Genomic DNA, 10,665 nt, shown 5'->3' with positions numbered 1-10,665 from the left:
TGGTGGTGCAATTTCAAGACACATATTCTTGTAACCACATTTAGATACACAGCTCTTCATACAAAGCAGGATGGTGAACCTGCATGTTGCTGGATGGTATCACAGCAAGGGAAGATGGGAGTTGTGGTTTAGGGTGTCAAGAGAATCCAGTGAGAAATGAAAATAGGAGAAGTTGCTGTATTTCACAGAATTGTCAGAGACCTGGAACAAAAACCATGCAAGCAAATTGGAGTCATATTTGTTATCTTTATTTTAGTCTGCAAACATCACAGAAAAAACTGCATTATTTCCTGACATTTTCCTTCCACTGAAATGTACTGAAATCAATCAGAACCTGGAGATCCAAGGAAATGTATTCTAATAGCAGCCAATACCTTGGGATCTGTCTCAGAACAGCCCTGAAAAGGTCTGTTTATGTTAGACCATGATACAGAAAGACACTGCCAGAATAATGTATTTATATGCTCACCACTTTACGATTACGCATCATGAAGTGGGACTGAGGCAATCAAAAGCTTTTGCCAGAATAAATTGGTTAAGTCTTTAAGACGTTGCGTTCCAAATATATTTATCTCAATGTGACGTACAAAGTATAATAAAAACAACTAAAAACAGTTTTAAAAAGCACAAAAATAACCAGAGATGAATTTTAAAATTCTATGTTGGACAATAAAACACTATGTTAGACTAAAATAACTATATAGCTGCTTAACCCAGATCAAAACGTTTTAACGGGAGTTTAAGAGAAAGGAGTTGCCTGGCCAAACCTACTGCTTCAGGCAATGGCACCAACTGCATCTCACTGGCTAGGGGGTCCAATATTGCTTCTTAAACTGTCATTACTTTAACATCTACCTCTCCATCAAACATAGCTTCTTGTTTAACTTGCAGGATTCCCTCTGAGTTTGTAGATTCTTGCTTAACCTGCTGGATTGCCTCTGAATTTGTAGATCCTGAAGGCAAATTAAGACTCTCATGTAGGCAGGCGGGGTCTTTTTGTTCAAACACTTCCAAATCTGAAAGGCAGGTAAGACTGTCCCCAGAAACATTTTCCTCCTGCTTAATCTGTACCTTCTTAATTTGACCATTTGTAATATGCATTGCCATGTGATCCGTAAACTCCGTTTCAAAATAGTAGAATTTTTTACAGCCACTAAAGTTGCATGCGTAGGAAGCATCCCTAAAATGCTGGGCTTCGTGGTGGTAGAGCTGCCCCAAGTCACTGAAAACAATGTTACAGCCACTGAGCTCACATTTATAACGCAGATTGTCGTGTTGCTGTTTGTGACGGAGCAACTCATTCACTGAGCCAAACCTAGCATAGCAGCCCACTGACACACACATGTACGGCTGAGGGCCACTGTGAACATGTTCATGCTCCTGTAGATGGAAAGCCGAAACAAAATGCCGCCTGCAGTATGAACACCTCTCTCTCCTGTTTTTCATGTCCATGTAGTGCATTGCATTTTGATCATTTTCGTGTTCTGCTTTCAAGTGAACACTTAAGTACTTGAACTGCTTATACACCTTGGAGCAATCCGTGCCTGGGCATGGGTACAGGTCCCTGTCCTGCAAGTGACAGTTTTCTAGCTTACTAAACGTGATGTAATCCTGCGTGTCAGTTCTGGGTTGTTCTCCAAGAGCCACAGAAGCAATTCTGGCTAGACTGCTCATCGCCAGCCTCTCTTTCTTCAACAGCAACTTCTTCTTACCACGGTATTTCCTACTAGGAGGCATTTTTACATGTTCCATCACATGCGTCACAAAGACATCCTTCCTCTTGAACTTTTTTATACACACTGGGCATGTATAAATGCCATCTTCCATATGCATCTTGGAATGGTGAAGTATTCTGGCCTCTATACATTCCTTTTTGCAAATAGCACAGAAAAATTTGTACTGAAGCCACCTCTGGTACCTTTCCGAGGACCCAATGGGCTTTTTAACTCTCACTTTAGGCTGATTTATTGTATCTTGACCTTCAGAATTATTATCTTCACTATCACTTAGGAAAACATCTAGCATAGCAGTTTCATTGAAAGACATCTTCCTGCAACTCAGATCATTCCCTGAATCAGAAACTTCTTTTCTTCTCCAGTGTCGCTTCAGAGTTTTCCAGTCCCAAAATTCTGGATCAAATGGCCAATACGCCTTTAAAGCCAACAGCAGCTCAAAACACAGGGAGTTTTTTCCATCCAATTTTTTATCTTGTTGCAGGTAGAGCTCTTCTAGTAGACTGTATCTTTCCTCACTTGGCTCAAGTATGTATTCAGTGAGCTGACATGCTCTTCCTACTTCGAAGTCTTCCGGCAGAAGGCATGCAATTGTTTTGCATACAGAGGTCTTCATGTCATCATTTTCATTTGATCGGAGCTGCAGGGCTCTCACACATAACAAAACAGACACAATAAGGCCTGATTCTTCTGCCTATAGGAAAGAAGAGAGCGCAAGTCAGATCTTAATTTAGCCCCCAGAGATCTCTCTTAAAGACAAAAGGGAGAAAAATGAAAAGACTGGACAGGGTATCTGGGTAAGATGCTCTTTCTTCAGATTTCAGACATTTCATAGAATTGTAGAGTTGGAAGGGACCATGAGGGTCATCTAGTCCAACCCCCTGCAATGCAGGAATCTTTTACCCAATGTGAGGCTTGAACCCACAACCCTAAGAGTCTCATGCTCCACCGACAGAGCTATTCCTCTCAATCCAGAAGCGATTGCAGCAGATTTGGGGAACCCGTGGCCCTTCAAATGTTGCTGGACTCCCAGTTCCCATTAACCCCAGCAAGCATGGCCTATGGCCAGGGATGGTGAGAGTTGTAATTCAGAAACATCAGAATGGCCACATGTTCCCCATGCCTGGATTAGAGGGTTATATATAGATACATACTCTGGCATTTCTTATTTCAATCTTATTTCAATTTCTGCACCATCCACTTAATGTTCTAAGCCAAGCCAGGTCTTCTAGAGATAAAATGGAGAGATAAAAGCATAATCTGCTGAGTCAGATCCAAGGCTTATCTAGTTCAGTATCCTGTTTTCACTGATTTCTGTTTAACAAACCTGCTCCACCTCTCTTAATTGTTTTCTCAATGATGAACACATGATAAACATTCATTTTACATAAAGAATAACCCTAGAAGGAAAACCCTGATCCTAAACCTCTGGTGCTTTGAGGAATATCTTTGGACGAAGAAAAGGCTAAGGAGTAAACCCTACACAAATCCGGAGTGGAGTCCCTAAGACAGTTGGATGGAGCCATGCAAGCTGGTGCCAAACTTATTGCTCTGCTTTCCTTTGGAGCACATCAGCAAGGCCGAGAAGGGGGTGTTGCTAATGCAATGGTTTGATTTCACCCCTGGAAGCACACTGCATTGTCTCTGGAGATAGATGGGTGCCAACAACAACAACCTAGAGGTTGCTTCTAGCATATGTAGTCTGTCAATGACATGTTGCAAAAATATTATAGACAAATTCTATACCTTCTTTTGTATCTTCTATTCAGGTGACTCTTTGCTGCTTAGTTTATTCATTAACCCACAGGGAGAGGCACAGGTGTCTTGCTATATGTCATGCAGTGGTAGATTCCCTGTGATTCAGCTCCAGGCTTCCCTAGCGAACCAGAGACTAAGAAGTGTTCTGTTGCTTAGACAACCCATAGGTTGCTAAGTTGCAACTGTTAGTACCCATTTTTTCTTAAAGGGCTAGATGTTCTGAATAAGTGCTCACTGGGGAAAGCAAGCTCTGGCACTCAGGTTCCAATCTCCTGCCTTTTGCATACACAACCTTCCCATGATTTTAAAAAGAAAGATGATACCCTATCTGTAGATTATGATATAATGCACTAACACAGCTGAACCATGAATTGCTGTAAGCTTCAAGGAGTGTCTCTCACTGTTGTATTAAAATCTAAGAACAGGATGCGGCCTCACCTAGGCTAACCCCTCTTCTGATCTTCACAATGACATGTTGCACAACTTCTATGGACTGGAGCACTTCCAACCATCACTTCTATTTTATAATAATTTCTGTTAAATTTTCAAATTTTACATTTCAAAACAAACATTTTACAAACTTTTGAATATCCAATGACTTCCCTTATTCTGCTTCATTTTACATATCATGCATTCCCACATATTTTCCATGCAAATAAGTTTTCCACTTTTACATCCATCAAAAATTATTTACTCTGTTGTATTTATCTTAGTGCTGCCAGTGTTTTCAGCTTTATAGTTATTTTCCATATATTCAACAAATGTTTTCCACTCTTCTTTAAATATATGTTCTTCTTGCTCTCTTATTCTATTTGTTAAATCTACCACTCCTCTTTAGCTGGGACCTCGTTCACTTTCCATTTTGGGGCTAACAAAACATGGGCGCAGTTGTTGCATAAATAAATATTTTTTTCTGACACCTAGGAATTTCTGTTTGGGTTATTCCCAAACCTCCAACAATCACTTCTTAAACCACAGCAATTGAGCAACAACCTCACAGCAACAATGCACACACATCATTCATTATGAAGAGAAAGGCTGCTATTTTAAGTACAGCAGCTTAACACCATCATATGTCACTAAGTAAACTGTGACTAATTTTCATGTGTCTAAGGTGCTCTTTTACTGCCATTTCCCGTGCATGTGTTAAATCAAAGAATCATAGTAGAGTTGGAAGGGACCCTGAGGGTCATCTAGTCCAACCCCTTGCAATGCAGGAATCTTTTGCCCAATGTAAGGCTTGAACCCACAACCATGAAATTAAGTATCTACCTGTAGCCTTTTCAGGCCTTGCCCATGGATTGGAAGAGCATTGCGCCCAGGAGAGGGAAGTAGGAGTCAAGCAGACACTCAAGGGTTGATTCAGAGAAAGAGCTTTATTGCTACCATCCGGGCTGGTAGAAGGAGCAAGCGTGATAACTCACAAGCTTTAGCACAAATTTTACAGTCATTTGCACAGAGCATACAGTGGTGCCCCGCAAGACGAATGCCTCACAAGACGGAAAACTCGCTAGACGAAAGAGTTTTCCGTTTTGGAGGTGCTTCGCAAAATGAATCTCCTATGGGCTTGCTTCGCAAGACGAAAATGTCTTGCGAGTTCCTGCGGGTTTTTTCCCCTCCCCCCTTTTTCTAAGCCGCTAAGCCGCTTATCAGCTGATCCGATAAGCCGCTAAAAGCCGCTAATAGCGCTAATCCATCAATGGGCTTTCTTCGCAAGACGAAAAAACCGCTAGACGATTTCGATTTCGTCTTGCGAGGCACCACTGTATATTCCCTCCAGTTCCCTCCCCCTTCTCCCCCTCCTCAGGAGTCTTGCCTCATGAGTTTCCCTGAGCATGAACAGAAAGCTCCTGTCTGGAGACTCTTGGCGCCCTTCCCAGGAAAAAGGGGGCTGAGAAGCCAAGGGGGTTGAGAAGTATTGCGTTTCAGCGTGTCCAATATTTGTTGCAACTGGGTAAGATAAGACTCAGTTTCCCAGGCCTGGTTATGCTTGGCACTGACAGAGCCTATTCATTAGCTTTTTGAAGCTTTCTTGTACTGATAAAAATAACGTTTTGCTTATGCAGCAGCATCTTGTGAGAAAGCAGAGAAAAGCTGAAGCTGTGGATTTTTAGAAGAAAGGGGAAATTTGGTTTTGAGGCCTGGGGTGACTTCAGGGTGACTTCACAGACAGGATTTGGGTATCCTGTCCCTTCATACCGACTAAGTAATGTTAGTATACCCTTTTTAGTGTTCTTCTCCTATTTTTCATATTTCTATTAGTCACAGGTGCCCTGTACACTTTGCCTAGGGGCAGGACTTGCAGAATTGAACTGTAGAATTTGATCATTACAGCCTTCCCCCCAGCTTTGCTCCAATTCATCCCCAACCAGAATGACCAGCAGTCAGGTGTGGTGGGAGTTGTAGTCCAAAAAATCAGGACAGCACAAGGCTGAGAAGGCAGATTTTAAAAGTCACATAACAAATGCTCGGCAAGTACAGCACTGTTGCTTTAAAGTTTGGGATCACAAGCCCAGCTAGTTCACATAGCTAGCCAAGAATAAGCCATTAACAAAGGTACTGATTGCTGGTCATTAGCACAACAGAGAGAGAGACTCCTGGATCTGTGCAAAGCAGGGGTTGCCAAGGTGACCGGGTAGGGGAGTGATGTCACAGTAAAAGATGTGCAGGTTTGAGGAAGGGGGGGGCAGAGGATAGAAGGGTTTAGTGAGGTGTGTTGGAAGAAGGGTGGGCAACAAAGGCCAGACCTCCATGAGCTGCTGGGCAGAGCAAATGGCCAACTGCTGCTTTAGGCTTAAGCTACGGCAAGAGCCATGAGAGATAGATACTCTTGGGATATAATGCTCTGCACCTCCTACACTGCAGACTTCCAGGTGTAAATATGTTAAATGAACCTTTAAAGGCACTAGCCTCTGTTGTACCTCGATCTTCCCAACAACCCTTGGTGAGCGCCTAGAACCCCCTGGAATCTCAGTGCATATTTTAGCAGAGATTGTGCTGGGGTGTGCAACCTTCCTAACCGTATTTACAAAACGGCCAAAGGTTCCCAACCCATCCTGCATATTCTCAGCCATAGAAGTTTTGATGCAACACCCCTGTCCCCTGCACACAGGAAACATGGAAATATCTTGATGCTATTAGAACAGAGACCCAACAAAAGGCTACAGGGACCTACCAAAGTTCCCCCATGCCCCCTAACATCCGATCCAGGCATATTGGTTTAAAAAGGAAAAACACTAAAATAGATTAAATCCTCCGAAACCAAGCATGAACTGACTCATTCATACACTCAACCAGCCCACCCGTGGACCCCAGTCTCCAAGAAAGTTCACTTCCGATTTAAAGGAAGCCCACATTCCTCGTGATGGGAGAGACGCGCGCCCCACAAGCTCGCAAGGGTCCTTATCCTGGGATCAGACTTTACTTTTGTTATAAAGCGACCCTCCCTCCTGTTTTAAAAGAAAGCCGACTTCCTGCAGGGTAGGGACCCTTCCCCACCAGCGGCCCCGGTTTCTCACGAGGCTGGGTTCAAGAGGGTCTGTCTGGGAGGGAGGACGTAAGTGGGAAAAGGAAGAAACGGAAGGCACTCTCCCCACCTCCCAAAAAAGTCCCAATGAAAAGGAGAGCTGCCTTCCCTTCTCAGCCCTGCGCACCTCTTTTTTTCTTTTGGAAGACAAGAGGGACGGGAAAACCCTATCCCACCACTGGAAAAACTTGGCTGTCATGCAACAACCACCCCTGGGGCCACGGGAGCTCCTCAGGCTGCCGAGAGGGGGAAGCCCCCCAGCCCGCCCCCGGTGGGCACAACGGAACTTGCTTCCGAATAAACCTGCCCAGGCTTGTCTGCCAGTCAGTCGGTCACTCACCGTTCCTGGTCGGTCTGTTGGGCTGCCTGCCGAGGGAGAGAGAGGCGGAGGCGGAATGGGAAGGGAGGAGGGGGAAGAGAAAGCAGAGCTCCGAGTCCCCCCATTGAAAGCTGAGACAATCGCTCGCCGGCCGGGTGCGGGTCGGCTTTAAAAAAAACAAACCGAATATGCGCGTGCGTATTTGCGTTCTCCCTCCACAACCCATACATAAAAAAGAATAGGAAGGATACCAGCCAACCGGAGCTGGGGCTCTCGTGACGTCCCCGACGGCCAGCGGGAGTTGATTGGCTGCCGCGGGGAAAAAGGGGAGCGGGGCTAGGAAGAGAAGCCGAGGGGCGGGGGGAATAAAGTAATGAAGAAGGAAGGCGGGAAGAGAGGGAGGCAGTCTATCAGATCAGCGTCCCAGCCACACAGCGCATCACGGAAAGTTTTATATATATATAAATAAATATATAAAATATATAAAAAGTTTTTTCAGCCCAGTTCTGTTCTGGGCCTGTGAATAAACAAGAGCTGTTTGAAGGATCGCTGTGTCGTCTGACATGTTCACCCACAACAAGATTGCTGCCCGCCATGCGTTCTACCACCGGAACCAGGCAGAGGGGGAGTCAATTAACAACTACACCGCCGCCCTCCGACAGGCCGCAATGCACTGCGAGTTCCGAGACTTAGACGATGCCCTGATGGATCGCATCGTCTGCGGGGTCCGGGACATCCATCTGCAACGGCGTCTCCTCACCAAGCCAGACCTCACGCTGCAGAAAGCCATTGAGGAGGCCGTGGCCTCGGAAGCTGCCAAACGCTCCGCCCAGAAGATCCGCACGGCCAGCAGGCTGCTTCTTGCTAGGAAGCCAGTTCCAGTGCATCATGAAGAGGATAGCAGTGACGAGGCATCCTCCAGTGAAGACAATGACGTGCACCAAACAAAGCGGGAGCGCGAGAAGTTCAAACAGAAGTCCAAGGGCCAATCGGAATGTGCCGGCTGTGGAGGCAACCATTCCCGTGCCAAGTGTCAATTCAGAGACGCCATCTGTCGGAAATGTTCCAGAAGGGGCCACATCGCTAAGGTCTGCCGATCGGCTCTGTCCGACACCCGCCCTTCACCAACTCACAAGTCCAAGTCTTCACTTCAGTCCACCAAGGAAAGCTCCAGTCCGCCAAGGAAAGCTGTTTCGCTCTCACCAACTGCCACTGCCTGTCCGGAACCACGATTGGCCAAACAGACTCGCCTACGTGACGCAAGCTGAACGTCACTGTGCTCATTGAATGAGCTCCGTGTGACATGGAGATCAACACCGGGTCTGCCCTGTCCATTGTGTCTTGGAGCACCATCAAAAGACTCGTACCCAGAGTGTCCAAAAGGCAACTTGACTCTCACCACATACACCTGAGAGACTACCAGGGAAACAACATTCCCGTGGTAGGCGTTGGCCGGTTCCGGATCACTTTCAATTATTTTTCGGGCCTGCTCCGACTGGTGGTGGTCAGCGGCCAAGCCTCCTAGGGCTAGACTGGTTTGATGCCCTCGGCCTGGAAGTCACCGGCATCAACTCCATCTCTAACACAGAGACTGAGGGTCTGATCAAAGAATTTGCTGATGTTTTTGACGGCACTTTGGGTCAATATACAGGTACGCCCATCTCCTTTAGCCTTGATCCACAAGTCACCCCCATCAAGCTAAAGCCACGCCAGGTTCTGTTCTCAAAGCTAAGGTGGACGAACAACTGGACAAGCTGATTGCCCAAGGAGTTTTGGAGCTGGTTGACCACGCCAAGTGGGAAAACCCCATCGTCACGCCTGTCAAGCCAGACAGGTCGGTAAGAATCTGTGCTGACTACAAGTGCATGATCAACAAAGCACTTCAGCAGCACGCTTACCCGGTTCCTGTTGTCCACCACCTGCTGCATTCCCTGGGTGAGGGTAAGGTCTTCGCTAAGCTGGACCTTGCCCAAGCCTATCAACAACTGCCTGTTGACAATGCCACCGCTAAAGCCCAGGCAATCGTCACCCACCGAAGGGCATTCCATTGCCACCGTTTGCAATTCAGGGTGAGTGTGGCTCCTGGCATCTTCCAAAGCCTTATGGAGCGTCTCCTGCAAGGGCTTCCGGGCGTGGTGCTGTATTTTAATGACATCTTGGTGTCTGCAGACTTGCACCAGCAACTGTTCGAGCGCCTCTGCACCGTGCTGACCAGGTTTCAGGAGGCTGGGCTCAAGGTAAAGCAGGAGAAGTGCCAGATCGCTGTTCCACAGGTGGAGTTCCTGGGCTATCTTATTGACGCCTCCAGCCTTCACCCGGCAATATCCAAGATCCACACTATCCAGCAGGCCCCCATCCCAAAGAAGAAGATGGAGTTGCAGGCATTACTGGGACTGCTGAACTTTTATAACATGTTCCTGCCCCACAAAGCGATGGTAGCCGAGCCTCTTCACTGACTCCTCAGCACGAAGACACCTTGGTCCTGGGGTCATCGGGAAACGGCGGCCTTCAACATGGTCAAGGCTCTCCTTTCATCAGACAGTGTGCTATTACAGTACAGTGAAGCCAGGCCGCTGGTCCTTGCCTGCAACGCCTCACCCTTTGGCATCGGCGCTGTCCTCAGTCACCATTTTCCAGACGGAAGAGAAGCACCCCTCGCCTACTTTTCCAGGACGCTATCTTCGACCGAACGGAATTACAGCCAGCTCGACAAGGAGGCACTGGCACTTGTGGCTCGAGTGAAGAGTTTCCATGAATACCTCTACGGCAGGACTTTCGACCTCATCACTGACCACAAGCCGCTCCTGGGTCTCCTCGTCGGTGATCGACCAACTCCACCGGTCCTCTTGCCGCGCATGCTGCAATGGACTGTTTTCCTGGCTGCCTACCACTACCAGCTCGTCCACTGCCCGGGGAAATCAATGGACTATGCTGACGCCCTCAGCCGTTCCCTCTTCCAGTGTTTGTGGAAGACCCGGCTCCTGCTTCAGTTTCCTTCAGTCAGAGGGGTATTCAAACGTAGCCTTGCATTGTTACTGATGTTAATGCTTATTAGAAAATAAAAAGTGTTATAAAGTTTATATTTCTTGGTGGAAGGTGAAGAGGAGCCCCATATGCAGATGGGCTGAAGTGGACACATATGAATGTGAATTGTTGTACTGACCTTAAAATCTTGAGATATAAGTGGGGTATTTTTTAAAGCATTATATGTGTATTTACTTTTATTTATTTATTTAGTTGGAAAGGGAAGACATTGCCAGGAGATCCTGTGACCAATTTGCTCCTGGGCTCCTCATAGTGTTAAAAATACCATCTTCCTGAATGGTGAG

General features: G+C 46.5%; 1 long non-coding RNA gene across 5 annotated transcripts; it reads right to left on the bottom strand.

Annotated features, from left to right (window-relative positions):
- Positions 1–226: 226 nt before the first annotated feature.
- LOC310710997 lies at positions 227–7,743 on the bottom strand. Of its 5 annotated transcripts, none has more exons than XR_014528320.1 (3): positions 7,358–7,732; positions 2,888–2,958; positions 227–2,427 (listed from the first exon to the last, which is right to left on the bottom strand). It is a non-coding gene; the product is annotated as an uncharacterized lncRNA (long non-coding RNA). The 5 variants fall into 5 exon arrangements; XR_014528321.1 differs by having other exon boundaries at positions 2,888–2,961; positions 7,358–7,729; XR_014528322.1 differs by lacking the exon at positions 7,358–7,732 and adding an exon at positions 3,480–3,921 and having other exon boundaries at positions 2,888–2,961.
- Positions 7,744–10,665: the final 2,922 nt, after the last annotated feature.

This window comes from Podarcis liolepis, assembly GCF_965112155.1.
Source record: "Podarcis liolepis genome assembly, chromosome: 7".
NCBI classification, from domain to species: Eukaryota; Metazoa; Chordata; class Lepidosauria; order Squamata; family Lacertidae; genus Podarcis; species Podarcis liolepis.
This window is presented reverse-complemented; position numbering and strand designations above follow the sequence as displayed.